This window comes from Nyctereutes procyonoides, unplaced genomic scaffold, assembly GCF_905146905.1.
Source record: "Nyctereutes procyonoides isolate TBG_1078 unplaced genomic scaffold, NYPRO_anot_genome, whole genome shotgun sequence".
Classification (NCBI taxonomy): domain Eukaryota; kingdom Metazoa; phylum Chordata; class Mammalia; order Carnivora; family Canidae; genus Nyctereutes; species Nyctereutes procyonoides.
Genome location: NW_026575133.1, coordinates 13,869,676 through 13,895,467, shown reverse-complemented (window position 1 = coordinate 13,895,467; position 25,792 = coordinate 13,869,676). Strand labels below are relative to the sequence as shown.

At 37.2% G+C, this 25,792-nt stretch overlaps 1 protein-coding gene and 1 pseudogene across 8 annotated transcripts in view; one reads left to right on the top strand and one right to left on the bottom strand.

Annotated features, from left to right (window-relative positions):
* The window catches only part of ADD3 (adducin 3), a 117,646-nt gene that overhangs the window by 75,682 nt on the left and 16,172 nt on the right, over positions 1-25,792 (bottom strand). The gene's annotated exons all lie outside the window — the stretch shown is intronic.
* LOC129493691 (ATP synthase subunit f, mitochondrial-like) lies at positions 24,934-25,198 on the top strand (annotated as a pseudogene).

Below are 25,792 nucleotides of genomic sequence, written 5' to 3'. Positions count from 1 at the left end.
CAAGGGGTAAGCACATTTAGTCTCTGGCAGATATTGACAAATTGCCTTCAATGAAATTTGAATTTATTAAGAGTCTCCTTACCAGTGTGTAAATCAGCATTAATTTTTTTCATTTACAATTTCTGTTCCAGGGGAATCTCACCCACTCTTATTTCTCTACTCAGTGAAAACATTAATGCTTAAGGAAAAGAAATCAGTGGTTCTATTAACTTCACAGCAAGATTAGACTGCTAATTTAATTACTGAGTGGTTATGGTTTTTTGTCTTTTTTTTAGTTCCAGTTACTGAGTAGGGTTTGTTTTGTTTTTTTTTTTAGATTAGTTAAAAACAGTAACAGCAAGAAATCAAGCTAGAAAAACAAAGGAATAATTGAAGTATATTTTGTGACATAAACTATATATACAGAAAAGAACAGGTATTAGAATATATATACTAGACTTTATTAATAAAGTCTAGAGTATTACTAGAAATATAAACATAAAATATATCTAAACACGCAGCAGTGGCCTTAAAGAAGCCACATGGACAGTTGATTGAGAAATGCTCATAAAGTAAAAAGCTAGGGCACCTGGGTGGCTCAGTGGTTGAGCGTCTGCCTTAGGCTCAGGTCGTGATCCCAGGGTCCTAGAATTGAGTCCCACATCAGGCTCCCTATAGGGAGCCTGCTTCTCCCGCTACCTATGTCTCTGTCTCTCTCTGTTTCTCTTATGAATAAATAAAATCTAAAAAAAATTTTTTAAGTGAAAAGCTATATTATGTACTATTATCATCTGCCACAAAAGAATATTAGTTAGGATCAAGCAGAAAATGGCATCATTTATTTATTAAAGATTTTATTTATTTGAGAGAGAGATCACGTGTGCACAGAGGGAGAGGGAGAGGCAGACTGCCCGCTGAGTAGGGAGCCCAACATGGGGCTTGATCCCAGGACTCTGAGATCAAGATGTGAGCTGAAAGCAGATGCTTTAACCAACTAAGCCACCCATGTGTCCCCAAAACGGCATTATTTAAATTCATCTACTTTAAATCTAAAAGCGTCTTTTTTATTACCACTGAACTAAATGCAAAAATGTAGAATGATCACTATGGTATGGTAAATTGTTGAGTTTATTTTTCCCCCGTCTGCTATGATCTTATGCTTTCAGCCATCTGGATTGTATTTACTGTACTACTGGGAAGTTATAGTTGCTCACTAGCAAAAGTAAAAGCTCTATCTTTCCTAAGCTCTAAGGAAATTCCTCTTTTCTACTCCAACTTCTCCAGCAATACTGCCTCTGTTAATTTTATGTGTCAACCTGACTGGACACAGATTGTCTAATTAAATGTTACTTCTGGTGTGTATGTGAAGATGTCTCTGGATGAGATTAGCATTTGAGTTGGATTTAGTAGCCTGCCCTCTCCAGTGAGGATGAGTATCATGTAATCTTTTAAGGGCCTGCAAAGAACAAAAGAGGAAGGAGGAATTAACTTTTTTCTTTCTACCTCTTTGAGCTGGACTATTTCATCTCATCTCCTGACCTGGGTCTGGGATATACACCATTGGCTCTCTTTGGTTCTCAAAATGTCTGACTTAGACTGAATTATACCACCAGATTTCCTGGGTCTCTGGCTTACATATGGCAGACTATGGGACTTCTCAACCTCCATAATCACATGAGCCAATTCTTCACAATAAATCTCTTTTGATAGACAAATATTCCTACTGATTTTTCCTCTGAAGGATCCTAATTAATAGTCCCTTTCACTTGAATCACCATCACTTTATTATCAAATATACATATAACCTCTGAAATGCTTTTTAAGCTAAACAAAGATAACCAGTCATTTGTTTTTAATATAAGCTATTTGTCAAAATAGCCATGGTATAGTTATGCAAAGGAGTCTGCACTTTAACCTGCCACAGGAATCTAATGTTTTACTCTATACACTTGGTATCACAGATCATTAGAATGAAGCAGATATTCTATGAGCAGCGATTCTTTAATGTTTTAACAGGGAGGTGGCCTTAGCTCTTACTCATTTTCCAGGGCAATAAGGAGGTCATATAAAAGATCTCTCTATAAAAACACATTTTAAACTTTTTTTTTTGTTTACTTGTAAGTAATATTGCATGTTGTGGAACATTTTAAGGTACAAAAAGAAGTCAAATTTTACAAAGGAGCACAATTAAGTTAGTCTTCCTTCCAACCTTGAACCCCTTTCTAGAAGAAACTATTTTTGCCACTTTCTTATGATTCTTTCCATATATCTCCTCTTACCCATTTTTATAAAAATTATAGAACATATGCTCTCTACATCTTGCTTTGTTCCACTTTATGGCATATCTAGAGTCCGTTCTATTTCAGAATGTATAGATCTACCTATTTTAAATGGTTGCACAGTAATCCATTTTATGGATATCATTTTTTAAATTCCCCCATAAGAGGCATATTTTACATTTTTCTTTCATAATGCTGCACTGATTATCTCTGAATATACTTTTTAAAAAAGATTTTATTTATTCATGAGAGACACAGAGACAAAGAGAGGCAGAGACACAGGCAGAGGGAGAAGCAGGCTCCATGCAGGGAGCCCGACGTGGGACTCGATCCCGGGTCTCCAGGATCACTCGCCGGGCTGAAGGCAGCGCTAAACCGCTGAGCCACCCGGATTGCCCAGTAATGAACCTTATATGTATTGTTTTTTCCTATACATACATATCTATGATAAAATTACATTTATAAATTAGGCACTATAAGAGTAACAATTTACTAATAAAATAGAACAATTATAATATACTATAATAAAAGTTACATGAATGTGGTCTCACACTCTTTCAAAAATATCTTATTGTACTAGTCTTTTTAAGATTTTATTTATTTATTCATGAGACACACGGAGAGGGAGGGAGAGAGGGGGAGGGAGGGAGGGGGAGGAGAGGGGAGGGAGGGGAGGGAGGAGGAGGAGAGAGAGAGAGAGAGAGAGAGAGAGAGAGAGAGAGGCAGAGACACAGGCAGAGGGAGAAGCAGGCTCCATGCAGGGAGCCTGATGTAAGACTTGATCCCAGGACTCCAGGATCACGCCCTGGACTGAAGGCAGTGCTAAACCGCTGAGCCACCCGGGCTGCCCTTGTACTAGTAGTCTTCTATTGCATTTAATCTTCTTGTGATGATATGAGATGGTAAAATGCCTACATGATATGAAGAAATGAGGTGAATGACATAGGCAATGAGCCATAGTGTTAGGCTACTACTGACCTGACCATATGTCAGGAGGATCATTTGCTTCTAGACTACGGTTGACCGTAACTATAACCGCAGAAAGCAAAACTGTAAGGGGTGGGGGTTCAGGCTACTGTATGGTATGGTATAAGGATTTAATTTCATTCTTCTGCTTGAGAATATCCAGTTTTCTCAAGACCATTTGTTGAAAATGATTGCCCTTTCCTTATAAAATGGTTTTGGCATCCTTATCAAAAGTCGACCATACATGCAAGGGTTAATTTCTAGGGCAATATTAATTTTGATAGTGCCAAACTGCTCTCCAAAGTGCATATACCAATTTACACTCCTGCTAATATATGAGAGGACTCATTTTTCATATCATCCAGATATTTCTGAAAGCAATAAAATATGACCCGAGACAAAATATATTTCATATCATTCTTAAGTATTTTAGTAAGTTTGTAAATATCATATTTAGGTAAATATATTTGTAAAATGTTTCAAACAGAGTGGTAGTTTTATTAGCTGAATATAATTTTAAAACACACTCATTTTTACCTTACCACCCCAAGATACTCCCAAGGTATTCTTTGGGGATACACACAAAACTATTTTTTTTGGTAAGAAGTCACTGGAATTTAAATTGTTTTTTCATTTTTGCTTCTAAGAGACTCTCTCTCTCACTTTTTGTTCTGCAACTGAGTATTTTTCCTATGGTTGTCTTTTCTTATTTTCCCAAAGATCAACAATAAGGAGCATAACAAGAGTTTCTTTCCAGTGGCCCCAAATTACAAATTTAAGATTCAAAAAAGAATACATATTATGACAGTTGGTAAAATTTTCATTTGTAAAATAGTTCTTAACCATGGATCCATATAAAAACTATCTAGGCCTCTACACACGGATATTCTGATTTAAAAGACCTGGAATGGGACCCAGATACATAGACTTGTAAAATGCTAGAATCTGACCCTAATATATCTCCCTGCTTAAGAACCATCAGAACTCATTTGACATGACAACTCTAAGTAGTCAGTAACTGTTACAATTTACATTTATTTATAGATGACCAACTTGAGGCTAATAAGTTAGCCAAGTGACTTGCCCCAGGTCATATTATAGAATCCAAGTCCTACAACTATATTACACAAAACTGCCTAAGCCCAATATTACTCACGAGGTCACTAAAAAGTGTGTTAATTTGGCAAAGGTCCTTTTTTAGATTATAAGTTATCTATGTCAATTTTAACCATATAAATGATCTATCAATAACTCTTAAAACTGCCTTGAAAGTAAATACTAAAGAGTAATGAATAACATATTAAGCTGTGAACTAGCTATACTTATTATTCTGGCACACTAGGAAAGCATGACCCTGAAGACACATATCACCAAGTAACCTGGTGAAAATTCCATTCTACTGTCTTTAGGATGACAAATTCTTTATCTCAATAGTTAGTATCTGTGACCTATAGATAAATCTCATGGTTTATGCTAGACATTAGTTCCAAATCACACTAGATCTCAATACTGCTTGAATGCAAACTCTATAAAATAAGCCAAAAGGGGGACAAGATTATTTTGGATTATGACAGTATTTCAGGTTTTAGTCTTTTCCAATCCCAAACCAATTATTTTCAAACCACTATTTTATAAGGCTTCATTAACAGTATTTTTTGAAGCTCTTATTATGTACAAGGCACCATGCTAAATGATTTACATATATATTTAATGCTCACTGTTAACTTAAAGAGACATCTATTATCTCCATCTTGCAAATAAAGAAAACAAAGCCTAGAAATGTTTAACAATTTCCCCAAAGTCACAATGGTAAGTAGCTAGATTTGAATCCCATGCTCTTATAATTACTGCTTTCCAATTAACTTATACATAAAAACTTTACTTTAGATGAGAGTTCATGTTCTTCAAAGCTTTTGATCCCCCAGTCTCTACAATTACATAAACAGATAAAATTTTTACAGGTTCTTGATTAACTAAAACCTCAAAAATGCTGAGTAGCAACAAAGGACCCTAAAACAATCTATACTTTCACCAGCAGGAACAAAGTCTGGAGGGAACATCAGCATCAGCACTCTATTTCAAACTCTGCTGGAAAAACTCCTCAAGGAAAGCAATCTGCTATATCCCCGTGCTATTCTTCCTCAGGCCAGAGATTGCTTTATGGTAAGCTTCCACTGGTAAGATTGCAGGCAAAATCCAATCCTCACCAAATCCACATAGCAATCTACTGTAAGGCATGACTACTACTATACGACAAGACGACTACTACTACTATACTACACACACACACACACACACACACACACACCGAGTACTCAAAGTACAGCATTTTTAGAAAGAGCACTAGTTAATTAAGTAAGGTTATCTAGTTCCAAAGTATAAATCACAATCATTTTCCATTTTTAATTAAGAGGTCATTATTTTTTAATTTCATTTTTTACTCCTTGCTGTTCTGATGTAGTGTTACTTCTGTAGTTTACAATTTTATTCTGAAGGAGTATATTTTGTTCCCCTCTTCATAACATCAACTATCCCTGAAATAAACACTTCATTAGTATTACTTATCAACTAGGGATGTTCTGTTTTGAAGTTTTGAAGCTCATGTTACAGGGGGCAGCATCTTTGTTAGACTAGAACACAAAACTACATGAAATATTTGTCTAATTCAATGTGGAAATTTCCGGGTTCCTTGCTGGTTCATTCTCTTGAATATCATGTAATAATAAACATCAATCAAAAATATGAAGCTCTAGGGATCCCTGGGTGGCGCAGTGGTTTGGCGCCTGCCTTTGGCCCGGGGCGCGATCCTGGAGACCCGGGATCGAGTCCCACGTCGGGCTCCCGGTGCATGGAGCCTGCTTCTCCCTCTGCCTGTGTCTCTGCCTCTCTCTCTCTCACTGTGTACCTATCATAAATAAAAATTAAAAAAAATTTGAAGCTCTATAAAAACAAATATAAAAAATATGATTCTTACTGTCAAGGAGCCAATGGTCTAATAGGCCAGAAAATACAATAATACAAAATCATAAATTATCACGTAAGGTTTCCCATAGGATACACACACTATAGAATTAATTTATAACCAGAAGTTTCCTTCTCCTATTGTTTAACAAATTTTATCATACCAGACTCATAAGTATATCGGCCCTAATTCTCTTATTCTTCCCAAATCAAAAATAATCAGTCCTTCCTCTGAGCTACTACAGCCCCTGATCTGTACCTTCCTACCACTTGGTACTTTATGCTGCAGTTATTTAAGTACACAGCATATCTGCCCCAAATAACGCAACATTCCTTGAGATCTATTTCTGATTTACCTTTGTATCCTCTATCCTGTTAGTACCAGCAAGAATTAAAATATTTAGTGAATGAAGAATTTAGAACTCCTATGATAATCTGAAAATAGCATCTTAGTTTCAAGGGATTAATGTAGCTTTTACAATTTTCCAATCTACTCTTGAGAGAACTTATTTAGTGAAAACCTATGGTTCCAAAGGCGATATTTTCTTCCCCCTCAAAGAAGATATGTTCTTTTTACCATGTTGTTCTTCCCAAGCTATTTATCCTTAGTTGCAACATAAAAATTAAGAAGTAGACTGGATAATTCTAACCATAAAAGTGTAGTAACAAGGGCACCTGAGTAGCTCAGTCAGTTAAGTGTCTGCTGTCAACTCAGGAAGGGTCCTGGAACGGAGTCCTGTGTTGAGGCTCTCTGCTCAATAGGGAGTCTGCTTCTCCCTCTCCCTCTGCCTCCTGCTCTGCCTACTTATGCTCTGTCAAATAAATAAATCTTTAAAAAAAAAAAAAAGGTGGAGTAACAGCAAATGGGCAAGTGAAATATGTAACAAACATTCAAATACAACTTAGTAAAGTCTTAAGAAAAGACTTATATAGACTTAAAAAATAAGTAGGGTTATTAGAAAAAACTGAGGGGGGAACAATTTCTTTACATGATAATGTTACAACTTTCTCTAAAAACTCACATATAGCTAAAAATAAATTCTCATTTTCTCAAAAATATAAATGTACAAATTTGAAAAGTTCCATGATTTTAAAGTATTAAAAGTTTGATGATATATTCATCCTATTTTCAATGCTTAAAATTATTATTTCAACAACTCATTATTAAAACAAGTCATCTGGATTTAAAGGCTAAGATTACAATTTAAGTAGAGTTACAAGTACTACAGGAGAAAAAGGGAGAACAGCCAGGAAGAGACATCTATCTACCTGTAAAGAGCAAGCAGTTCAACTGAAAAGTGGACTGGCCCAACAACCACACCGACTGAGGTCTCCAGCACACAATTCAAATGAAAACAAAATTACTATGTCTTCCCCTAGGCTATTCCACAGCCTGGAAATAGGTTTTTTAAATCAACATTCTTGACCACTGAACCAAGATTAATCATTACTGGCCCATGCATGCAATTTGCCAAAAAGCTGAAATACATGACAATTCATGAAAAATAAAAGGTGACCTATTAAAACTCTAAGGTAAAATATGTATTTCTACTTTTTTTCTCAAATTTTTAAAAACTAGTTTAGATCAACAATTTAAAATTTCTAGTATAATTTTAGACAAAGAACAAAATCAAATTATTTCATCATTAGTGGAAGCTTTCTAATGAAATAATTAGATGATGGAAATTGTTGAAGTAGTACTTATTTGTAATTATCAAGAGAATTAGATTTGGCTCCTGAGTCTAAGAAGTGAAAAAAATCGATGGAAAAAAGTACCAAAGCAAACTCAGTTATAATATTATTATTAATACCATATTAGTGTGCTAATTCTAAACTAAAAGCCACATTCCATGTTATTCTAGAATATTTCCTGATCTAAAAAATAGTATTTTAATTGAATGTATTTTCTCTTTTTAAATCATGAAGGTTTTTGTAAAAAGATTTGTAGAATTATTTCTCAGTTCACCCAATTGATACTTCACTAAACACTCCCAAGTCACTTGGGCAAGAATGACTTACAAACACACTGCCATGAACACTTTTGAACTAGTCAAACGTCTTGAATGCCTGTGCTCTTTGTCACCTTCTGGTTGCCTTACCACTACTGCCCTCACTGCCTCTCTCCCAAGAATATAGAATGTTAGTTTAAAATAACTAATTTTTATTTAATATAGTTGTGTTTTAAATTATCTTACATAACTCACAAAGTATACTTCCAAAGAATAAGGCATCTTTGTAACACAAAGTCAAAATCTTCGAGATTTTTTTTTAGATAAGAAATTTAACACACGGTCCATGAATCCCAAGAGATTCCATGGATAAACTTCAGAAAAATTAATTTGGGATCTCTCAAATTAAAAACAAACAAACAAAAAAATATGTGCATTCTGGGAGAGCCTATAGCTTTCATCAGATTCTCAAAGTGCCCTGTGACCCCCAAAATTTAGGAAGTGATCTAACTACATTAGGGGTTTTTTGGTTTGTTTTTAAAGATTTTATTTATTTGAGACCGGGCGGGGCGGGGGGGGGGGGGGGGCAGAGACACAGGCAGAGGGAGAAGCAGGCTCCAAGCAGGGAGCTTGACTTGGGGCTCTATCCTGGGTCTCCAAGATCAGGTCCTGGACTGAAGGCGGCGCTAAACCACTAAGCCAGCGGGGCTGCCCACATTAGAGGTTTTAAGTCTGGTTTCATTGGTACATGCCAATCAACTGTGAGGTATCTATCACAAGTAACTCGGGGGATCCCTGGGTGGCGCAGCGGTTTGGCGCCTGTCTTTGGCCTGGGGCGCGATCCTGGAGACCCGGGATCGAATCCCACATCGGGCTCCCGGTGCATGGAGCCTGCTTCTCCCTCTGCCTGTGTCTCTGCCTCTCTCTCTCTCTCTCTGTGACTATCATAATTAAAAAAAAAAAAAAAAAAAAAAAAAAAACAAGTAACTAGGTGATTTAGTATCCAATCTTGTAAAATATTTGCTTTTTGAAATAATGGAACAGACCCAAAGATACTTTCATATTAACATAACTTTCACTTACTTACATTTTTTATATGACCGAGACAAAGAGCAATGAAATTGCACATAATTCAGAGCACAGCCATGGAAATGTGCTGTGCATGTGAATTCCCTGTATGTTACCTGTAATCCAGCAGAAAAAAGCTTGAGAATCACTGACTTGAACCACACCCCTCATTTTATAGATGAAGAAATTAGACTCAGAGATTAAGTGATTGATTTAGTGACTGAGAAGTCTTGGAACTTCAATCAATGTAACCTTAAGCAGTGCTGGGATTAGAATGAACACCTACACTGGTATTCTCTTAGTCTGGAGAGCAGCTATAAAAAGAACAATTTTATATCTTGGTATTCTATAAAGTTCCATCCTTGGAATACTTCTCTCACTCTGTACATTCACCTTGGAAAACTTCATTTGCCTCCTACAATTTCAACTATAATTTCTCCTAATTCACAAATCTGTATTTTCAGTCCTGTCAAACTTATTTGTGCTCCAGATATATACATCCAACTGCTCCCTTTATATCTCTTACTGCTATGCAAATTTCTCAACCCTTACATGTTAAAAAAAATCAAACTCCTATTACCCACATATTCTTCAAGGGGCTATGAAGAGGGAGAGGGAAGAGATCTTCAATCCTCATTTTCTTTATGCCAAAAATCTAGGAGTTTCTTCAATCTGACTTTCACTTCCCACATTCAGATAGTAACCAATCCCTTCCCATTTTGCTATTTTTCCTCTCCATCCAAAAGTAGAAGTCTCTGACTCTCCATCCCTAAGACAACTGGTTTATTTTAGGCACTTCTCCCTCTCAGGGAATACTATAACGATCCTTTTGCGTTCAACCCTTCATCTACTTTCAATATTGCTGCCAAAATGAGATTTTTTTAAGATTTTATTTATTTATTTATTTATTTATTCATTCATTCATTCATTCATTCATTCATTCATGAGAGACACACACACACAGAGAAGCAGAGACACAGGCAGAGGGAGAAGCAGGCTCCATGCAAGGAGCCTGAGGTGGGACTTGATCCCGGGACTCCAGGATCAAGCCGTGGGCCAAAGGCAGGCGCTAAACTGCTGAGCCACCCAGGGATCCCTAAAATGAGATTTTTTTAAACAAATCTGACCACATCATTCCACTTCCTATAAATCCTTCAGTGGCTCCCCATTACCAAAGAATAAAGTCCAAATTCTTTAACAAGGTATGTAAATGACTCCATGATATAATCTTTGCTATAAAACTATCTGCTTTATAGTACAATGGAATAAGGAGTACTTAAACTTGTGGTTAACTACTAATTATGGAGAACTGTTTAGAAATTACTGTACAAGTACACATATATTAATTGGTACAAATATTAATTGGTTAAACTGTGTATGTGCTGTGTAATTCTGCCAATGCAATTTGTTCAGTCATGTTTCAGGTAAGTTGGCCCATTAATCACCTCTCAGTCTTGGCAAAAGTTTTATATCAAGTAGGAAAAGCTAATAAGACAAGAGGGCTTCTGGGACAGTCCATAACAGAAGATGGCAGGCTTTGACTGGGAACAGCGGTAGCATGAGGGAGGAAATGGACAGAAGGAAAAATAGAAGATTCAAAAAATTCCCTAATCCAAATAAACTCAGCGGTAATCAAAATTAGTCTCAAAACAAGAGTAGCAGCACCAGTAGCAGCACCACCACGACCATGGAAACTTGTTAGAAATGCAAATTATGCTTTCGAATGTGTAGGGTGTGGCCCAGAAATCAATGGTTTAACCAGCCCTCCAGGTACTTCCTGGAGCACACTAGAGTCTGGCAACTACTAGCCTAAAGGGATTCATGCTCAGATTGGTAGCAGGAGTACCAGGCCCACTGCAGGGAGCTGAGATAGCACCACGGTGCAGCTCCTGTTTAGTCAGTTGGTCTCACTTGGTTTTAAAGCTTTTGATCCCATTTCTGTTTGTTTGTAAAAGATTTTATTTACTAATTTGAAAGGAACAGGGAGAGAGACAGAATGAGTGGTGAAGGGAGAGGGAGAGGGAGAAGCAGACTCCCAACTGAGCAGGGAGCCCGACACGGGACTCAATCCCAGGACCCTGAGGTCATGACCTGAGCCACTCAGGCGCCCCTGATCCCATTTCTGTTACTGAGCGGTTGGTTCCTTTCTTGTGGAGAATTATGACTTTAATCCTTAGACTTCCTCACCAAGCAATATCCTTTAGACTGAAGGTTATTCAGATGAGTCTAATTCCCTATTACCTGTAACTCTTTTAAAACATGGGATGGGATCCCTGGGTGGCGCAGCGGTTTGGCGCCTGCCTTTGGCCCAGGTCGCGATCCTGGAGACCCGGGATCGAATCCCACGCTGGGCTCCCGGTGCGTGGAGCCTGCTTCTCCCTCTGCCTCTCTCTCTCTCTCTCTCTCTCTCTCTCTGTGACTATCATAAATAAATAAAAATTAAAAAAAAAAAAAACATGGGATGCCCAGAGGGTGGGGTTGGGGATGGAGGTGGAAAGGGAGTATCAATTGGGCACTAAGTGAATGGACTCACTGAAGAAAGGAAACCCTATGAATGAGGTAATTACGATTTGCCCCACAAGAGAGGAATTGTAAGGATCTCATACTAACAGAACACACAAGGAAAAAAAAATTATTTCGGTATAAAAGAATCCCTCCCTTAAATCCATTTGAGGTTTGATGGTCTAGTCATAAATACTACTTAGCATTAAACATGCCATTTTTAGTTATTCAGCAAATGTCAAGCCAAAGCTAACAGACACATGGCTTTCCAAATACAACTGAAAATAAAATATTATCTCATGGTTTGGTTTGGCAGTTAATGGTAAGAGAACTTTTTCTGGTAGGAGACTACATTTATACATTACATGTCCCCAAACCTGAAACATGGCTGGCTAAATTTCACTGGTTTAACTGAATTTATGCAACGGCTCACAATTTGAAGAGTGAATATATTTAGTATTTTCTATTACTCACAATATGACACAAAACTGTAATTTTCCAACCTAGGGATGATTCAAGATCCACATTTAGCTGTAACATTTAAAAAAAAAAAGCACACTCAGATATCATGTTTAAGGAATTCATGGAAAGCAAAGAAATGCTTAAAACCCTGATGTATATTCAAGTTAGAGAATATAAATAGCAGGCTTTGGTAGAGAGTGCCACTGTCTTGATAGTCTTAAAACCTCATTTCACAGAGTTAATTACATGGCAGTACCCTGAGTTATTGAAATCTTTGGTTTTCCTTTCAGTTCAAATAAAAACAGACTAGTTTAATTGCTACTAAAACATCTCTTGGGCAGCCCGGTGGCTCAGTGGTTTAGCGCCGCCTTCAGCCCAAGGCGTGATCCTGGAGCCCCGGGATCGAGTCCCATGTCAAGCTCCCTGCATGGAGCCTGCTTCTCCCTCTGCCTGTGTCTCTGCCTCTCTCTCTCTCTCTCTCCTGTGTATTCTCTTGAATAAATAAATAAATAATCTTTAAAACAAAAAAAACATCTATTTACCTAACAGTTGAACTTAAAACAATTAATTTTATTTTACTCTTGAAAAATATATAATTTAAATTAGAAAAGAGCTTGTTAGAGAATTATCTGGCCTACCAAAGTCAACGTAAATTTTTAAATAAAGTTACAGGGGCAGCCCAGGTGGCTCAGTGGTTTAGCGCCGCCTTCGCCCAGGGCGTGATCCTGGAGACCTAGAATCGAGTCCCATGTCAGGCTCCCTGCATGGTGCCTGCTTCTCCTTCTGCCTGTGTCTCTGCCTCTCTTTCTGTCTTTCATGAATAAATAAATAAAATCTTAAAAAAAAAAAGTCACATTCACAATAAAACATCAAAATGCCCCCAAAAGATATCAGTATCAATTTAAAGACATATCCTAAGGAAGTGAACATTTCTATGTAAAACTGCCTTATAATACTGATTTGAAAATGAAACAAACACAAATATTATATCCCCCAACCCAAGATATCTGTAACTGTCAAATTTTAATTGTGATTTTAAGAAAAGAATAATCACAAAAAAAAATTTTGAAATCTAACGTTACTTAAGGGCTTTGTTTTCCCCCAAGTACATTCTAAGAAACAAGGGTTCCATAGGATTTTTTTTTCCATAGGATTTTAATACATTTTATTAGAGTGACTGATTTCCCTGGTCTGTGGGACATCTGAGATACACTGAGGTTAGTTTTTTATTTTTTTTTTTGAGGTTTGTTTTTTAAAGGTAAACTCAGTACCTAACAATATTTCTCAGTCTTTGCTAATGCTAATGTACATTATGAACCTTAAAAAGGAAGAGTAAAGGGATCCCTGGGTGGCGCAGCGGTTTGGTGCCTGCCTTTGGCCCAGGGCGCGATCCTGGAGACCCGGGATCGAATCCCGCATCGGGCTCCCGGTGCATGGAGCCTGCTTCTCCCTCTGCCTGTGTCTCTGCCTCTCTCTCTCTCTCTCTCTCTGTGGGACTATCATAAATAAATAAAAATTTAAAAAAAAAAAAGGAAGAGTAAAGAAAATAGCTTTCTAAACATATTTGAAAACTATTTTTCCTGAGTAAGCCTTAGAACTACAGAACATAGTGTGGGAAATGTTACTGGGCTGAAAATGTATTATTATCTTTATGGTGTTAATTTTGAGGTAAAAAAGCGTCCATATTAGTTTTCCAGATCTAATCTCCTATGTTTGAATTCCTTGTCACTTGTGCCAAGTGGTCTTTGACTCAGCCTACGTACCTGCTCATCTAAAACAGTATTAGTTTTGAGCTCATTCTACACAGAAAGTTGCCTAAAGATATTAGGCTACGCATCAGTACTTTAGGATCTTTCTTGTTCACAGAGATTAAGGGGGAAGCAAGTTATGAACTCAGGAACTTTTCAAAATAGAAATGAAAAACAAATTAGTATAATACAATGAAGTTACTGTCACTGCTCTTATTTACAAAAACGCATGAAGTATTTGCACTGTATGTTACAATGTTTATACTATATACATTTTGACATAGCACATGCAAATTTTAAACTTAAAAATTAACTTATTTTTAACTATACTTTATGAACACTGTTGCCGCTATGAATTCCCCAGAAACAGGCTCATCTGATTAGTACAACTGATCTGCCAGCTGGATGAATTCCAGGTAAATTTCAAACTGGCATTTGGCAAAATATCCCTATACCCAGGATTTTACAAAGAGCACAAATTAAAGATGAATTCTAGAATTGCCACAAGAGTCAAGCAATTGTATGGTCAAACATGAATATAGTCAACCTACCCTCTTTATGCTAAATTTGCCAGCTGAGCAGTTTAAATAATACTTCAGATTCTGTGCTTGAATTCTGCTTACATTTATTCTGTATTAGTCTGTTGGCATCTAACTCTGGATTAGGAAAGACTGCCATCTGGTAGTTATAGCAACCTTTTACTAACTTGGTCGTAAGTTGAAGGCCATGAGTCTCAAAGAAATGCAAACAGGTTTATTACTATGAATATATCAAAATCTTTTTTTAAAAAAAGGTCAGTCTATAGGACTTTTCACTTTAGAGAAATACCATGCATACTTACATGCTCACACATTACATAATCAACCTACAAAAGTCAAGTTTTAAAAGGGGTTAAAGAGATGATTAAATAAGCAATTAGGTTCACATTCCCTTTACCCACAAGGCTGCCACTGTCCCTTTGATAAAGCCTAGGGATGAGAGCCAAATTAGCCCTATTTAAATTGGCCATTTAACTCTAACTTCCCTTCATCACATGGGTGTGTGCACTGTGTCCTCTGTAAGAAGTTTCAGGTGAGCAATACTTCAGATGAAGTAAATAACAGTATAAAAACAATAACAACATGTATATAGCATATGAACACACAGTAAAGTTTTTCAAATTCATCATGATCTTATATCATAAGGAAAGCCAAAGAAATAGAACAATTATCTCATATTCTATCATTTCCTAAGGTTACCCAGTTATGGTAATGGTAGAGCTGGGAAAATTTAATCCACACTACCTAATTAGAAATTTTATTTTCCTCCTAGTATTTCAATCTCTTTCCTGAAATAATAGTATTTTACAATTTACATAGCTTTTAGTAATATGTAATATGCATGTATATGTATAAAAGGGTTTTTGAATCTGAACTTGTCCAAACTTCCCTGCAGCCCACCTCCATCTAGTTTTACTCCTTGAACCTCTTTGTTCTTCCTCTGCTCTCCTTATCTTCCCAAAGTCACTAACACTTCCTCAAACCTAAATAAAAGCAGAAGTGTGTAAATGCAGTATCTAGCCATCCAGAGCACTCATGAATTGTGATTACATCTACTCCAATTTACAGACTAGCATACCAACACATGGACTATTTTCCCATGCTCTCATCCTTAATGCAACAATGTCAAGGACATAGCCATTAAGAGATGACCTAGGATTATTCAAGACTTATCCAGCTCAATACGCTTATTCTATCCCATTATTTTACTTCAACCCTCTTTGTCTATAAAAAGCTCTTTCCTTATATGGTCAGTCTTTGAAGTCGCAGATTTGATATTCCTGGCATTTTAAGAAGGAGACTCTTCTGGTATCTCTTCTTGAAGGCATCTGTAACATTCTTTTGCTGACTGATTTTCAAGACAGGAGAGATGTTCTTTCACATGAGGCTTTTAGATTATTGATCCTGCTCAACAGGCTGTCACTAAGCTGAAGTCTCTTCATTAATGTTTGAGCCACTCACTAGGTACTAGCAGGGGAAAAGGCCTAGCCAGGATGGAGAGGGGGGACACTAAAGCTGTTTACCAACAGGAAAGGATCCGCTAACACCATTTGGCAAGAGACCCCTTTATATACAGCTTCATGATAAAGGACACACATAGTTAATGGAAACCACAATGAGAGTATATAATACAGAAGAACAATGGCTCTATAATCAGACAGACTTGGTTTGGAATCTTGATTCTGCTACTTGCTAGGGGACCTAGGGCAAAGTCACAGTGTATCTGAATCTCCTTCAGTTTATACTATCAATCTTAAAGAATTAATAGGAACTAACCCCTGGCCCAGTATCTGGTATATGGCAGGGACCCAATAAACAGCAGCAATTAAATAATTGTTTTTAAATCACTTGTCTTCAAGAAGAAGCTAGTCAGGAGTTAGTAATCACTAGGGGTAGTACGCAGAGTAACTTAAAAAATATGTATCTCATAGATTAGGAGTTAGAGAAGGAGAGGTAGAAGCTGCTTGTAGGCAACAGCTCTCAAAACAGCACTGTAAAACTAACTGGCTCAGCCAAGTTGGCTGGAATAGCTATAGGTAAGGCTTTCTGGGGGAGCATTTCTCTGTAAGAATACAACATAAATTCTCTTATCTTCTTAACAGTATTTTCCAGTAGAAATATAATGTAAGCCACAGCCGTTTTTAAATTTTCTAGTAGCCATATTAAAAAGAAACAGGTGAAATTTATTTTAATATAGTTCACTTAACCTGCTATCAAAATATTATTTCAGGAACGCTTGGGTGGTTCAGCAGTTGGCATCTGTCTTTGGCTCAGGACGTGATTCTGGAGTGCGGGGATTGAGTTCTACATTGGGCTCCCTCCCTGCGAGGAGCCTGCTTATCCCTCTGCCTGTCTCTGCCTCTTTCTGTCTTTCATGAAAGAATAAATAAAATCTTAAAAAAAAATTTTCAAAACATCATTTCAGGGCAGCCCGGGTGGCTCAGTGGTTTAGCGCCACCTTCAGCACAGGGCGTGATCCTGGAGACCTGGGATAGAGTCCCAGGTCAGGCTCCCTGCATGGAGCCTGCTTCTCCCTCTGCCTGTGTCTCTGCCTCTCTCTCGGTCTCTCATGAATAAATAAAATCTTAAAAAAAAAAAAAAAAAAAAAAAAAAACATTTCAACATAAATATTAAAAATTGACTTGTTTTACATTCTTTTCCCTTGTAGTAAGTCTTAGAAATTTAGTATATATTTTATACTTAACATCTCAATAAAGTCAAGCTACGTTTCAAGTGGTCAATAGCCACATGCAGCTAGTAGGTACCATATTGAATAGCGGGGCTCTACAATCCTTGCATGAAGCGCAGGCTAAGAATCTGCCCTAATACTTGTTGCTCTACCATTCTACTAGGGACCCTAAAAGCCTTGTTATAAGATCTTACTTTTATTTTTTTAATTTTTAAAAAGATTTATTTATTCATGAGAGACAAAGAAAAAGAGAGGCAGAGACATAGGCAAAGGGAGGAGAAGCAGGCTCCATGCAAGGAGCCCAATGCAGAATTTGATCCTGGGACCCCGGGATGGGGGGTAGGGCAGAGACTTGACCAATGAGCCACCCAGGTGACCCAGAAGATCTTACTTTTAAAATGTAAACATCAACTGACATTTCAACAGGGATTATGTGACACAAGTTAGCCACCAGGGAAGTCAAGAAGGAGGAAAACTAAAAGGGGGGATGGGCATGCCATGAAAGGAATCTTAAGGAAACCAAAGACATATCTTGTGTAGATCACAGGTTAGCTTAGACCGATGCCACTAAAATCATCTCAAAAATCCCTTCTAGGCTGTCAAACCCTAGGCTACTATAATAAGATACCTGTATATCAAAAGCTGGCATAGTCAACCGTGACAAACATATACACAGTACACAACTAGTAACAGCTGTTGGGAGCTGTAAGACATTAGTAGAGGAATGCCAATCACATCAGTCAATACCATTTCTTGACTGCCTATTTAACAGAGTGTATTCCAATCAGGTCAGCATCTTTAAAATTCCACAATTTTAAAACTTTTAGTAAATAAGACCTCTGTAAGGGTCACTAGAATAATGTAAAAGTCTTGAACAATTTTTTAAAAGTTGATATAATCCTTTCTTGCTGAGGTATTGTGATAATTCATACATTTGGATAATTATGCCTTCGGTTAAGTCTGCTTAAAGTTCAACCGTAATTGTAAACAACTTTCAATCAGGTAAGAAAAGTCTGTGTCATATGGTTTGCTTTTTTGCAATTCAAAAAGTACTTTCAAAGTATGTAATGTAAAGTGCAACCAGATGCTGTTGGCAAAGAACTGGATTTTCAAATGTGACCTATTTCCAAGAACATTACCACAGATGTGGCCTACACTATGGGTGAGCATAAAGCTTTGAAGAGTTCATATCTAATCTAATCATCTGTTCAGAACTCTCCATGCTAGGAAAAAAAAAAAAAAGAACTCTCCATGCTTTCCATTTTTTAGAGATGTTTTAAATTTTCAAATAAAGGAAATTTCTCAAAACTCAGAGTAAATCAAAATGATTTAAAAACTGCATCCTCCTAAATAGACTCAGAACACACCATACAGCTGATGTCATAAAAAGCCCCCATTCTATCCATAAATATCAGTAGATGTTAATGCTTGAACAAGAATAGGTCACTTGCATTTTAATATAAAGCTTAGTCATTGAGTGGCAGTTTTCTTCCATTTAGAAAAGTTTTCCTTAGTTCCAATTACTACAAAAATTTACAATCATCAGTAACCTATTACTCTGTCGACTAGTGTTCAAAGTGGGTGCAAAACACATTTAAATTCCAAAATTGCAATAACCCCTGTGCTAGCATTTGTATCATATCTAGGAAGAGACCAAAAAAAAAAAACTATCTTTAATAATTGAGATTTTCCTCTTAAATAACTGAAATTTAGAAACATGTACAGATGCTATGTTAACTCACTAACAGGATAAGTATATGGAAATAAAACGTAATGGCAAAACTCATTTCTTAGTATTTAAACATGCAGAAGATAAACTATTTCATATCATTACTTTCTGAAACTTTCAGATAATGGTCCTGAACTAAAATCTCAATTATAATCTTTCAATTAAAATCTAAACCACAAAGCTTAGAAACTAGTTTGTTTTGAACAAACACTGAATCATAATCAATTTAGTAAACTGGCTAAGTTTCTTTAATATATTACCAGCATTCATTTTAGGCATGTCTTCTTCCTCTTTTCTCACAGGGATTTGGGAGTGGTGGATGTAAGTAACAATCATTTATTCATTTATAAATTTACTGAGCACCTCAGATGTACCAAAATACAAATGACATATTTTACATGTCATCTTACTTAATCCTCGAAACAACCTAAGAGATGAGTATTTTTATCACAATTCTACATACAAATAAAGTAAAAAAGTTCAGAGAAGTAACTTGCTCAAGGCCAGCAGGATTTTAAGTTAGACTGGTCTTATTCATACTCCCTTGTGCTAACTCTTCCCTTTCTATTCCAGCTTGCCTCAACTCAAGCTCAATCAAATGAACCTACCCTCTAACGTTCTCATTCAATAATATTTGCATTTCTTTTTTTAAAAATAACATTTGCATTTCTTTAGCAATACTAGTTTTGGGTTACACATTATAAAGGAGAGAAACTGAGGACCAAGAATGATTTTTTTTTTTAATTTCAGAAGTGTTCTATTTTCCATTAATTATAGAAGAGTATAGAGATGACTATAGTCCCCCAGGCAAACTTCTACTGGAAGAATCCTCAACACTAATGTAGGACAAAAGAGAAAGATGTTCTAGTGTTGTGCCATTTAATTTGGTAGCCACCAATTACATGTAACTACTGAATACTTGCAATGTGGCTAGTCTGAATTGAGATGTGCCATAGTGTAAAATATAAGATGTACAAGAAAGAGCAAAATATTTCATTAACTTTCTATACTGATGACATGTTGAAAGGCAATATTTTAAATATACTGAACTAAATAAAATTTTAATAAATATATTTCAAAACTTTCATTTTTATTCCTTTTTTAAATACATACATAAGGCATCCACCTTATGTACAAACACCATACATGAACAGAAGGCCCAAACCCATACAATTAAACCTTTTATTTTTTTAAAGATTTTATGTATGTATGTATTTATTTATTTACTTATTTAAGACACAGAAAGAGAGGCAGAGACATAGGCAGAGGGAGAAGCAGGCTCCCTGTAAGGAACCCAATGTGGGACCCGATCCCAGATCCTGGGATCACACTCTGAGCTGAAGGCAGACGCTCAACCACTCAGCAACCCAGGTGCCCCGCAATTAAACCTCTTAGAAGATAGTGAGCTATCAAAAGAAAAACACTTTGGGGGAATTCAAGTAATTATTCTGATCAGAAACGGCAAAAAATGTTCTTGGAGTAGCCAAACAAACGTAGCCTTCTCCCCCATACAGACTCTCCAAAATCTTATAAGCTATCTTTCCACCAACTTTTGATTTCATGTACTTTCATGAACATATTTATCTTTATTACTCAAGAATTGGGGAGGGTATTATTAGGGCCGTTATTCCAAATACTGATTCTAAGTACATTACGCTATAGAGCATATTGAAGTCAATGTATATTGACTTTGGGACCCACCTAGAAGTTACTGTTTCTAATATAGCCCAGAAATCCATTTGTATTTTTTCAACCATTTGGTCTCCTTTCATTAGAGGACCCAAAGAATTTCAGGTAACTGAAGTTTTTAGTAATCAACAATTTATTCTCTGTAGACCAAAATCTCAGGAAAAATTACCAATAGAAACTTTAAAAAAAAAAAATCAACCATTAACTTAAATATTACATTATTTTTATAAAAACTGATTTATAAGGTTTTATTTTTTTATTTTTTTTATAAAGCAATTTTTTTTAATTTTTTTTTATTTATTTATTTATGATAGGCACACAGTGAGAGAGAGAGAGGCAGAGACACAGGCAGAGGGAGAAGCAGGCTCCATGCACCGGGAGCCCGACGTGGGATTCGATCCCGGGTCTCCAGGATCGCGCCCTGGGCCAAAGGCAGGCACCAAACCGCTGCGCCACCCAGGGATCCCCATGATTTATAAGGTTTTAAATACAAATATTGCCACCATATACTATTTGAGACAACATGGACAGACCCAGAGGGTATTATGCTAAGTGAAATAAGTCAGAATGAGAAAGACAAAAATTATGATTCTGCTGATAAGTGGAATCTAAAAACAAAAACCCACAAATTTTGTCACAAGGATACACAGCTAGGGGCAGCCCTGGTGGCACAGCGGTTTAGTGCGACCTGCAGCCAGGTGTGATCCTGGAGACCGGGAATCGAGTCCCACATCAGGCTTCCTGTATGGAGCCTGCTTCTCCCTCTGCCTGTGTCTCTGCCCCTCTCTCCCTCTGTCTCTATGAATAAATAAAATCTTTAAAAAAAAAAAAAAAAGGATACACAGCTAGTACCCAAGCAATTTAAACCAACTTATTAAAACACTGAATTCAAAGCTCTCCAACAAGTACGTTGAACTTGTACCCATTCCTATTAAAATCGATTTAAAAAAATAGATCAAAACAACATCTTACATACTCACAGTAAAATCAAAAGCAATTATATTTAGACCCCAACCATAATTGTGAATCTTTTTAGTTCCTCATAAGGATGTTTTATCAAAGGCCTTATTTTGAAAAGATGAGGCTATCTTGAAAATTACCTACTAAAACTGTTAAGAAACCAAATGTAGTAGCAAATGTAGTAGCAAAACATGGAAAAAGAAATCCAAAACAAATCTGATAAATTCCATTCAATAATATATATTCAATAATAAGTCCTTGGTATGGCGGATCCCTGGGTGGCGCAGCGGTTTAGTGCCTGCCTTTGGCCCAGGGCGCGATCCTGGAGATCCGGGATCGAGTCCCACGTTGGGCTCCCGGTGCATGGAGCCTGCTTCTCCCTCTGCCCATGTCTCTGCCTCTCTCTCTCTCTCTGTGTGTGACTATCATAAATAAATAAAAATTAAAAAAAAAGTCCTTGGTATGATGCAACATAGATAAAATGCATTCTTAAATGCTAAAAATCTTGATAAATGATTTTATCACAAAATTAGATTAAAAATACTAACATTTCCAACCTGACAGATTTTCTCCTTCACTGTGTTGTACACTGGTTTGTTATGATTTCAAATCCACTTGCTTAGGACCTAAGTAAAGTTGTTTTGATCTAAGGGTGAATTTGTTTATTTTGAGGAATCTGCATTGGGGATACTATCGACATTTGTTGTTGTTGATGAGCACTTCCTAGCTCAACTGTTGACTGGCACCCCTGGGGATTTACTGATAAAATCAGTTGGAAGAACATCTATGACATAATAGACATTTAAACTTTAAATACCAAGAATCTGCGAGGACTTCTCAAGAAAGTTTGGTGTCGGTAAGGCTACCCTTTGCTAATCTAAATTTGCTCTCTGAAGATCTCAAGACTTGCTCCTGCTGTGGCCACCCTACTCTTTGGTCAGCAATGGTGTTAAACCATGCAGCAGTCTCCAGAAGAGGGATAGCTGTCCTTACCTTGGCAAGGACATAGGCAGCGTGTACATCATGTAATGGTCCACGGAGTAATAAACTTCAGAGCAACCCACTTTGCTGCCAACACTGGCACCATCGTTCACTAGCCACATGCCCCAGAAGTAAGGAACTAAGCTAGCAGCTGATACCCAAGTTTTTGTTGGAAGGACTGACTGTACCAAAAACCAATTCATAGAAAGGTACAGCAATTAAATTGTAATTGATCTAGCATTGGTTTGGCATAGGTTATTTCTTTATTGGCTAATTAAGAGACATTGTCCTGTATTCTATTGGCTTGTGAAAAATTTAAATTATAATTCCTGCAGTGAACCTGTGTTAAATTACCGGCAAAGACAATCTTAGTCTCTGAGCATAATTTGCCTCAAACAAAACACTGTGCCTTATGTAATGACCCACTTAGTTGAAAATAATGGAAAATTGGGGCCATAAATCCTATAATCTATTTTACTCAAATGACCTAAAACTTTCCCTTTTCTCTGGAGTGTGGAACTGTTTCTCATTTAAATCTTCCAAAAATAAATAAATAAATAAATAAATAAATAAATAAATAAATAAATAAATCAAGGGAGCTAAATACATCTAGTTTGAATTTTCAATATAATGTTCCTAAACATGTCAGAAACATTTACCATGTACATGACTGGCTTCAGTGGTAAGTATACTAAAACTGGAACAATATACAGAAGATCAGCATAGCTTTTTGTCAAAATAACAAGAAAGTACATGACACATTCCAGAGGTTTCTTTGAAACTTCAAAAACCTTTTCCTAACTCAATGAAAGATTTAGAAAACAAAACAAAGACAGGTACCAACTATTTCTTGAAAGGTAGCTTCAAATCACTGAGGGATGGTGAGGTCTTTCATTCCGCCTACACCTGATCTAAGGAAGATAAAGTGAAATTCTGGTGAACTCCCTAACCCTATAATTGCATGAATGGGTTAAGATTGCTGGTAAAGTCCTAAGCAGCAAAGGCACTGGACTGACAGAAACACAGTTGTGAGTCCAGATCAGCCACAAGTAATATGATCTTAAACATGCCACTTTACTCAACTAGACCAGGTCCTTCATCCATAAAATAAAGTAGGGGATTCCAAAATTCTAGGAGTCTCAATTTCAACCCCCTCTTTACTCCAAATGCCTCCCAAACTTTAAAACTTACAGATAATTCCCACTTCCAATCATTAATATAGTAGAAAGTCTAAATGATTCACATAAAGGCAGAATTTCAGCATCCAAAGAGACTTGCAAACCTGGGTAGCTCCTACTTCTATTAGTGGGGAAACTTCCTTTTTATTGCATTATGAAGGCAGAGGTCAGCCTGCGCCACTTTACAGATTTCCACCTCTCCCAAAATTACCAAACTCCCTCTCAAACCCACCAACATAGAATTTGCATAGCTGAGGGATATAATGAGGCTATGGTTCTTCACTTTAAAATATGAATCAGGGATGCTGGATGGCTCGATTTGTTGGTTAAGCTTCCAGCTCAGGTCTGATCTCAGGGTCTTGGGATCCTGGGATTGAGCCCCGCATCTGCTTGGGATTCCCTCTCTCCCTCTGTGCAACCACCTCCCCGCCCCTACCATGTGTCCTCTCAAATAAAAAAGTCTTTAAAAATGTATATATGAGGGGCACCTGGGTGGCTCAGTTGGTTAAGTGTCTGCCTTCAACTCAGGTCATGATACCAGGGTCCTGGAATAGAGCCCTGCATCGAGGCCTGGTTCTCCCTCTCCCCATGCTGCTCCTGCTGATTGTGCTCTCTTTGCGTCAAATAAATACATAAAATCTAAAAAAAAAAAAAAAAAAAAGATTTAAATTTTGTGCCCCTTGTCTCAACTCCAAGGGCTATTTGAATGACAATCATCATAACCTTTGTTGCATGATACAGACCTGTATACGGTTTCTAATTACAATCTTGATTAGGGATGAAAATAACAGATTTTGTAACACCTGAAACTTTGATCTTAAAACAACTTTTTTGATCTAAGAATACAGAAGGCTGATGGGGAATTATTGTTTGATGGGTATAGAGTTTCAATGTTGTAAGATGAAGAGTTCTAGAGATGGAAGGTGGTGATGGTTATATAATATTACCAACTGAACTACACCTTTAAAAATAGCTAAGATGGAGGATCCCTGGGTGGCTCAGTGGTTTAGCACCCGCCTTCGGCCCAGAGCGTGATCCTGGAGTCCCGGGATCGAGTCCCACATTGGGCTCGCTGCACACAGCCTGCTTCTCCCTCTGCCTGTGTCTCTGCCTCTCTCTCTCTCTCTCCCTCCCTCCCTGTGTCTCTCATGAATAAAATAAAATCTTTTAAAAAAATAGTTAAGATAGTAAATTTTATGTTTTATTTACCATAATAAAAAATACTGGAAGACAACAGATATCCAAGACTCCCAGATGGCATCAGTGGTACCAGTGAAGAGGAAACTCATGGATGTTAAAATAGGGAAGCTGTGAAGCTGGATACTGATGCAGGATTTTGTCCCTAAAGGCACTTGTTGGGGAGGGTCTCAAGGGGGTTACTACCAATATTACAAAGTATGTCAATGTAAAGAAAGGGAGCACTGCTGGACTTCCTACAATGCTGGCAGCTTATATGCTGTTCAACTATTGCCTTTCTTAAAAGGAATTCAAACATGAGTGGCTAAGCCAGTACCACTGAAGAGGGTCCTGTATGGAGGGCGGCCTGGCACCCTTTCTTGAGGAACTAGATCATTGCTGAATCCTTTCTTATCCTAATTGAGAATTAACACCCAATAAAAGATGACTGGTACAAAAATAAATATACTGGAAATTTGAAAAAGAATCCCCTCCCACAAATATGACTTTTATAATATCTACATAGGAATGACATTCTATTAAATACCGTTCAAAACAAGAAAAGAAACCAAGTCTAGTAGCCATAAGCTTGAGTCAGGCAATCTTAAGGCTTAAGAGAAAATCTTAGGACTTAGTGGAAAGCCAAAGGCAAGAGTCAACAAAACAATGCCAAGTACCAAAACTTAAAAGTTTTAAAAGAGGTACTGTTGGGACACCTGAGCGGCTCAGCAGTTGAGCGCCTGCCTTCGGCCCAGGGCATAATCCTGGAGTCCCAGGATCGAGCCCCACATCAGGCTCCCTGCATGGAGCCTGCTTCTCTCTCTGCCTGTGTCTCTGCCTCTCTCTCTTTCCGTGTCTCTCATCAATAAATAAAATCTTAAAAAAAAAAAAAAAAAAGGTACTGTTATAGCTGGCCTAATGGGGTAGATGCACAAAG